The sequence below is a fragment of the Vanessa atalanta genome, chromosome 3, assembly GCF_905147765.1.
Source record: "Vanessa atalanta chromosome 3, ilVanAtal1.2, whole genome shotgun sequence".
Taxonomy (NCBI): Eukaryota; Metazoa; Arthropoda; class Insecta; order Lepidoptera; family Nymphalidae; genus Vanessa; species Vanessa atalanta.
This window is the reverse complement of record NC_061873.1, coordinates 1,749,762-1,757,411: the sequence shown is the minus strand read 5'-3', so window position 1 is coordinate 1,757,411 and position 7,650 is coordinate 1,749,762. Positions and strand designations below refer to the sequence as shown.

The following is a 7,650-nucleotide window of genomic DNA, read 5'->3' as shown; positions in this document are numbered from 1 at the left end:
AATTTTCCTTTTCAATTCGCCGTGACGATCCTTATTGGAAAAGTTTTCGATTCTAGTATGTCTGATTCTTGTAATAGCGCAATTCTAAGTCACTGGCACGATTTCTTGCTTTATTAATTCTTAGGTTTATATAATTGTTTAGTACTATGATTTTACAAATTTTTATGACTACATAGTAGGATGACAAATAAATCAGATAAAAGCAAAGGCATTACAATAATGTTTCTTTTGATTTTATTGACAAATTATGTTATTAATTATTAAATATTTATTATTTTCTGTCATAGGCTGCTGTAATAATTCCAATTCTTTTTATCTTAAACTTCTTTTTGTATTTAGCGTAAATTTTCATGGGAATTAAAATAGGGTTTCTTGGTAATCAGTCAATTTTGCAGAGAACTTAAAAGACATTAATATGGCTCCTTATGAAATCCTTTAGTGATGTTATTGAGGATTGCAGTTACTCTTTATGTTAATATTATAAAATATTTATGTGTTAAGTTGAATTAAGTATAAACTAGATATCATATGCCTTCTTTATTAGTCCCATATTTGAGAACTTTGATATCCTTAAATTTTCATTGCTTAGTGTTTCCGAAACTGTAGTAATTGTTTGGTGAAACTTTTATAACTAAAATTCGATTTGAGCAAATTTTAAAGATACTAAATATTTCGATATGAGAATAAGATATAATTACATAAGTTTAGAGTCGAGAAATAATAGTTCAATCATACTTTCGCTTCGAAGTTTGTAACTTCTGATATAAAAATGTTGATATCTGCCGCAACTGCGGAATTTGAGTTGGATTTAAAAGATTTTATTGGGGGACAAGTGGCGGGTGTGATATTTCATAAAAGTTGAGTTCCGTCCAACTCTGGATACGACAGAGTTTTGCTTGCTTCAACTATTCTAGATTTAGAATATATGTGTTCGATTCGGACAAAATGTGGTGAGGATTTGGTAAGAAAACTTTATTCGTTTAAAGTGCTAAAGTTTTTAAAAAGTAGGCACTGGTCGTTTACAATTAGTATCGTTTTCAATGTTCGAGTAATAATTTGATGAAGATTAATTTAAGTCATGAAACTAATTGGTTCACTTTAAGGTAAATAGTATATTTCGCTTACGTTTAAATTGTCACAGTTTGGACTAGCTATGCAGTAAATTTCGTAAATTATGATTTTATTTTTTGTAGATAGAATTATCTAAAAATTGGTGTCGTTATTTGTGTGACACCTTCACTTGGTTAAATAGTACTGGATGAAGCTGAAATAATAAATATTTACTTAAACTTAAAACGTGTATATATGTGAGTATTTTCAAACATGATATTGATACTGTAATCGTTCGAGCTTGCTTTGTTGGTCTTGTGGTTAGATATAAGGTCACAGATCCCAAGATCCTGAGTTCAAACCCTGGGGTTTGATTGATTTATTTAATAAGATTATGAGTTCTTACTTTTAATCTTATATACTTTTATTTTATGAGACTCTTTACTTTTAATCTTATTAAATAGATTAATGGTTTTACATTACTGTAACATATTTGATTACCATCACCTTGCTTTTTGCAACTTCAGCAAGTTCAAATAGAATTCAATATATTCAAGCTTTAAAATAAAGCATTTATGATTCGTCAATAGCTAAATTCTATGGTAGTTTCGGAAAGAAAAGAAAGTCGCATAATTGCTGTTTTAAAGCAAACTAGATTTACAATGAGGTTGTATTATTTTTAACGCTTGGAAAAAGTCGAGTATCTAAAATCTGGACCACTTGTTGTGACAGTAGGGTGTGCGGTTAACTCAGTCTCAGGGTACTGGCTAAATACGTATCAGCTCCGTGTATGTTAACATATTTGTTACTCAATATTTGTTATTAAAATTAATAAATTGCAGATTACCAGCTGATTTATACACGAAGTCGTTAAATTAAATGATGGAACGTTTTTATTGGCACAACTTAATACTCATTCATCGACGTTTTATTAATGAATGTAAAAAATTTGTTGTGTTTTAAAATATTAATTTTTTTGCCTTCTATATATTATTCCATAATTATTATATGTGACTTACATTGATATATTTTACTATTATTAAAATAACAAAAGAGATTATATTAAAGGTGATTTCAATTGATAACATTTAATTAATAAATATATGTGTGATAAACGTTTAGATATAACGTACTATAGCGTAGGCAAAATTATATGAATCACAATTTCGCTACCCCACTCAATGCCTCCGTGGCGCAATCGGCTAGCGCGTTCGGCTGTTAACCGAAAGGTTGGTGGTTCGAGCCCACCCGGGGGCGGATAATTTTTTTGTTATTTTTTTTTTATTTTAATTTCTTACTACTAGTTACTTACTTTCTTACTAGTTTGTACTACAGAAATCCTTTTTTTGATAAACCCTCTTATTATACATAAATAATAATAGAATTTATTATACATTCCAAACGTCTTTTGTAATTAAATGATATCGTGTTTACACTTTACAATTTTTACAAGGACTAACATTATAATATCTAAAAGATAAATATTTAAAAAAAGCATTTAAGATAAAAAGGCGTTAAGAGCCGAGATGGCTCAGTTGTTGGAACGCGTGCATCTTAACTGATGATTTCAGGTTCAAATCCAGGTAAGCACCACTGAATTTTCATTTGCTTAATTTGTGTTTATAATTCATTTCGTGCTCGGCGGTGTAGGAAAACATTGTGAGGAAACCTGCATGTGTCTAATTTCAACGAAATTCATCCACATGTGTATTCCGCCAACCCGCATTGGAGAAGCGTGGTGGAATATGCTCCAAACCTTCTTCTCAAAAGGGAGAGCAGGCCTTAGTCCGGAAGTGGGAAATTTACAGGTTTTTGAAAAATATGAATATGTTATGAAAGGCGTGGAGGTGGTTAGCGCTGATTCCAAGATATACACATATTAATCGTAAGTTCATTATATTAGTAACGCTTTTGTTCTTACACTGAAAACGTAATATTTTCATAGTAATTATATAAATATATATTTTCTATTTCAATATCGAGAGTGAAGTTTTATTGCGATATTTTAAGTTATCTAAAGATTAGCGAAACGAATTACTATAAAAGTATCAACGATAAAAATGTTTATAGATATAGTTTATGTTTATATATGTTATAGGAAACAGCAACACTAGTAAGAATACGCTCCATGTATCACTCCCTACACCCAAAGCATTACCAAGAAATCTAATTATTTTATAACATAAACTATTAAGATAGACAAAGTCAAAGTCAAAAATCTTTATTCAATATAGAAGTGTTTACACTTGCTTATTGATAGTCAAAAATCTACTACCGGTTCGGAATTTAACACATCGGACCTGAGAAGAACCGGCGAAACTCAGTGGGTCATTTTTTTTTTCCATTTTGCATGTACAATAATAATTATATTTTAGTTATTTGAAACAGTCTGGAGGCGATCATTTCATTCGCAAGGTGTGCAGTCAACTAAAAAGTCATTAGTGTTGTAATATAGTTTAGCACACAAACGCTCTTTAACGATTCTTTTGAATTATTTTTTGAATAGGACAACAATTATAATAATATTATCTTATTTTTTAAAAAAGTGATACAGATTTTTTTATTTCGGATTCGAACTTCTTCGTCTTCTCGTATCTATACATAGATGGTATAAAACAAAGTCGTTTTTACCGTTTGTACGCTTAGATATTTTAAGCTACGCAGATTTTAATCAATAAACAGAGTGATTCAAGAGAAAGGTTTATATGTATATTCAAACTATAGTAGAGAAAAGCGGAGAATTTCAACTTTCCTTGCCGGAAAAAAGAAGTATTGTTCATTTTATGTTTGAAATTAAAAATTAAATGTTTTATATAGAACCTTATTGTAAAGAAAGTCTTCAAAATGCAACGTAATGTATGTAGCATTCGAGCTAAACGTTTCTGACTCAAAAACATTCCACACACGTCACGTCACGTGTGCCGGTGCACTTGTTAAAATAATTTAAGCAAAATTAGCACGTAAATTTAGTAACATAAGTTCTAATTTTGATTAAATTCTTATTGAAATGACACTCAAATTATTTATGAAGCTGCATCAAGCAATGTAGCAGCTAACTACTCGTAAAGTGTTCTCGGTTCGATTAACTTTATTTATCGTCGAAGCATTACTATAATGCTTTAATATTTACTTTAAATTAAATGCACGATCCTGAAATGTTTTATACGAAATTAAAACTTTGTTAACATTCCCTTCCTAAAGAGTTCTCAATTCATATATATTAAACGTTCTGTTAAATCTAAAAGTACTTTTGTCTGGGAAAGTGTATGACTGTAACATTTTGGTGTTTTCTAATTGAAACAACTTACATTTTATTCTTTTTAAATCAAATGTAAATGGTTTGTGGTTACCACCAACCATCGCATTAAGATTACATGTTCTTGTTGTGTTATAATTACAATAATTTACTTGGTGATAGGGTTTTGTGCAAGCTCGTTTAGGTAGCTACCACCCAGATATTCTACCGCCAAACAACAGTACTCAGTATTTTTGAGTTCCGGTTTGGAGGGTGAGTGAGCCAATGTACAGGCACAAGTGACATAACATCTTAGTTCGCAAAGTTGTTGGTGCATTGGCGATGACAGGAATGATTAATATTTCTTATAACGCCATTTTCTATGAGCGGTGGTCACCACGCATCACCATCAGGTGGCCCATATGCTCGTCCACCAACAGATAGCACAAAAACATAGAATTTTGGTTTAAAATTTCATATTATGACTTTATTTTTTGAATACTTATTATATATATTAAATTGTTTGAATAAATAAAATAATTTAAGGTTTATGTTATTCTCCTGATGATGTCGCCCTGACCAATATCGGTCACAGCGTCCAATCTTAAAAGAGACCAGCCAACTAGTGTGCGCGCAAACACAATTGCACTCTAAGTGGCTCACTCCCATGATCCGATAGAACGGCAAATATTTCGAACGAAAATATTTCAAGTGCAGGACCAACGGCTGTTATTAAGATTTTTCGACACAGAAACCTAATAACTTTTGTATCGACCCAAATTTTGATTTGAACTCAAAATCTCGGTATTTGAGGACTTATATCTAGCCACTAGACCAACGAGGTTGTCAAATATGTATAGAAATTCTCGTTGACATATATTTAAAAAATCCGTTTAATTAGGCTCTTGAGAACTATTGTGTAGTTATTATTAAAAAAGCTACTATCGGTTCCATTGTAGATTCAATCGAGAAGAACCGACAAGAAACTCGGCAGTTACTCGTTTCCACCTATCAGTTACATATATAATTAAACACGATAACATTTTTATCGGCGCAGTTTGAAGTTTGAATCCAGAACCTCGAGTACTGTGATATCCATGAAACCAACAAGCCAGTCAAATCTTAAATTATATATAAAATAATAAAATAAACTAGTCCAAACTTTGCTCTTACCATATTAATAAGTCTATCACATTGTTTTGCAAAAATACGCGAGCAAGCTTTCAGACCTCACCCATTTATCACCAACATTCATCACAGAGTGTTTTGTGAGAGTTTTCATATGTTTAATTTAAATAGAGGATTAATAATACAAACAATTATCTATCTTCATACCTTAACATTAGTGTCTATATTCGCGTGGATGAATTGTTTAACAGATTTGTTTCTATAGGGCAACGTATACAGACATAATAATTCTACAAGGGTCATGCTTTAAAACGACAAATGTTGTTTATGAATAAATTTTCTCATAATTTTACACTTAATATTAAATGATAATTTATTACGTAACTACCTCTCTACCAGAGAGGGTAATCCATTTTGACTGTTCGTATTTATGTATCCACATACATTAGGAACTTTATAAACGGGTAAATGTACCATTTAAAATGCTAATTAGTTACACAAGATAAGAGACTACAAAGTAATTTTTAACTTAAATCGTAATTTTAATTATAATTTGAACAAAAAACTGCACCTGCCCTATTAATTACAACCTTGATAACGTCTATATTTCTAAACCCAAGTAACTTTTTTATTATTTCTATTATACAGATAGACTTAAGAATACAATAGAAGTGGCACTTCTTTGATCCAATTATCACTGGTATAAATGACGTCATACGTCAATTCCCAATTTATAGTTTTTGAAAAAAGAACTAAGACATTGAAGAAATAATTCGAATGTTTGATTTGATAACCGAAATGATCAATACGAAAATTAAGTATTTTTGTATCGATAATTTCGGCTTTTTACATAAATCATGAATCAATACGAAATTATTGTTACACTTTTAATACGTTTTAAGATAAACATTTATTCATTCGGAATTTATGAATTTTATAATTTTGAATAGACCTATTACGTATGTAATATTTGTACACTAGCCAGCTTCCTTTAAAATATAAAATATATTTGGTATCTCATTTATGGTACTTCTGAACTTTTTATATTCTAAGGCTCAGTGTTGGAATCAAAACAAAAATGGCGTCCAAAATGGCTCTTAATTAATTAACTCGGCGCCGCTACTGGAGGTCTATAGGGAATTTTTATCTATCTCTTTCCGTCCACATCGACGTGAGCAAGAGGAAACATCTGATTTACTAATTAGACCACCCGCTGATACGATCCTTGATTATGAAGGATTAATATTTAGTTATTTAATGTCTTTTAATCTTTTTATTTTTAATAAAATAAACAACTAAATACGAATTTATGTGGTTGTACGAATTTACACTTGCTTCGTCTGTCGTGTCATTTTACGGTGACGTTATAATATAAAGAAAGAGAAATCGAAGATTCTAGAACGTAGAAAATTATAATATCAATAAGATAAGAACATAAGATATGATAACCAGCCAGGAATGATAATACAAAAGCGAAGACTAACTACTATTTTACTTGGGGGGGTTTGTGCAAGCCCGTCTGGGTAGGTTAGGTTAGGTTACCACTCACTCATCAGATATTCTATAGCCAAACAGCAAAAAATTTTTTTTTTAATTTTATATAAGAAAAAAATTTAAAACATCTTAATTGTTTTAATTTAGGACTGAAATACACTATATGGGATCGAGCGAAGCGACAACGATATACTTTAATATTATTGAGATATACCTAAGCATCAGCGAGTTCATTTCAAAATTATGTTCGTAGTATTCGATTATTAGTATAAAATACTGTTTTAATACTTGTTAAAACAGTATTTTAAGTGTGCGTGTGTTTCTAAGATACTCGTGACTTACGAGTATCTTAGAAAGACAGTGATGTCGTCCTAATCGATATCGGTCAACACGACAAATTAACGGAGACTGACTAACCGCACAGGATACATAAAAGTGCCCAAGTGTGTGCGCCAACTCAAGTGCATGCTCTACTTACTCTCATAATAAGATGGGACGATATAGGTTCAGATGCAACGGACAAGAAACTCAGTAGTTACTCTTTTCCAACAATTGAAATACATTATGTTAGTTAAATACATTAAAATATAATATATAAAATATCTTGCTTGAAAGTCAACAAGTATTGGATCCATAATTTTTTATCATATATATAATCTTGAAAGTAATGCCAACTTCCGAACATCGACCTTCAAATGAGAATTTATTGACAAAAAACACAATATTTTCTATTGAATCGACTC

General features: G+C 30.7%; 1 non-coding gene across 1 annotated transcript; it reads left to right on the top strand.

Moving 5' to 3' along the window:
• The first annotated feature begins 2,233 nt into the window (after window positions 1-2,233).
• Window positions 2,234-2,307, top strand: Trnan-guu. The gene has a single exon. It is a non-coding gene; the product is annotated as a tRNA-Asn (tRNA).
• Window positions 2,308-7,650: the final 5,343 nt, after the last annotated feature.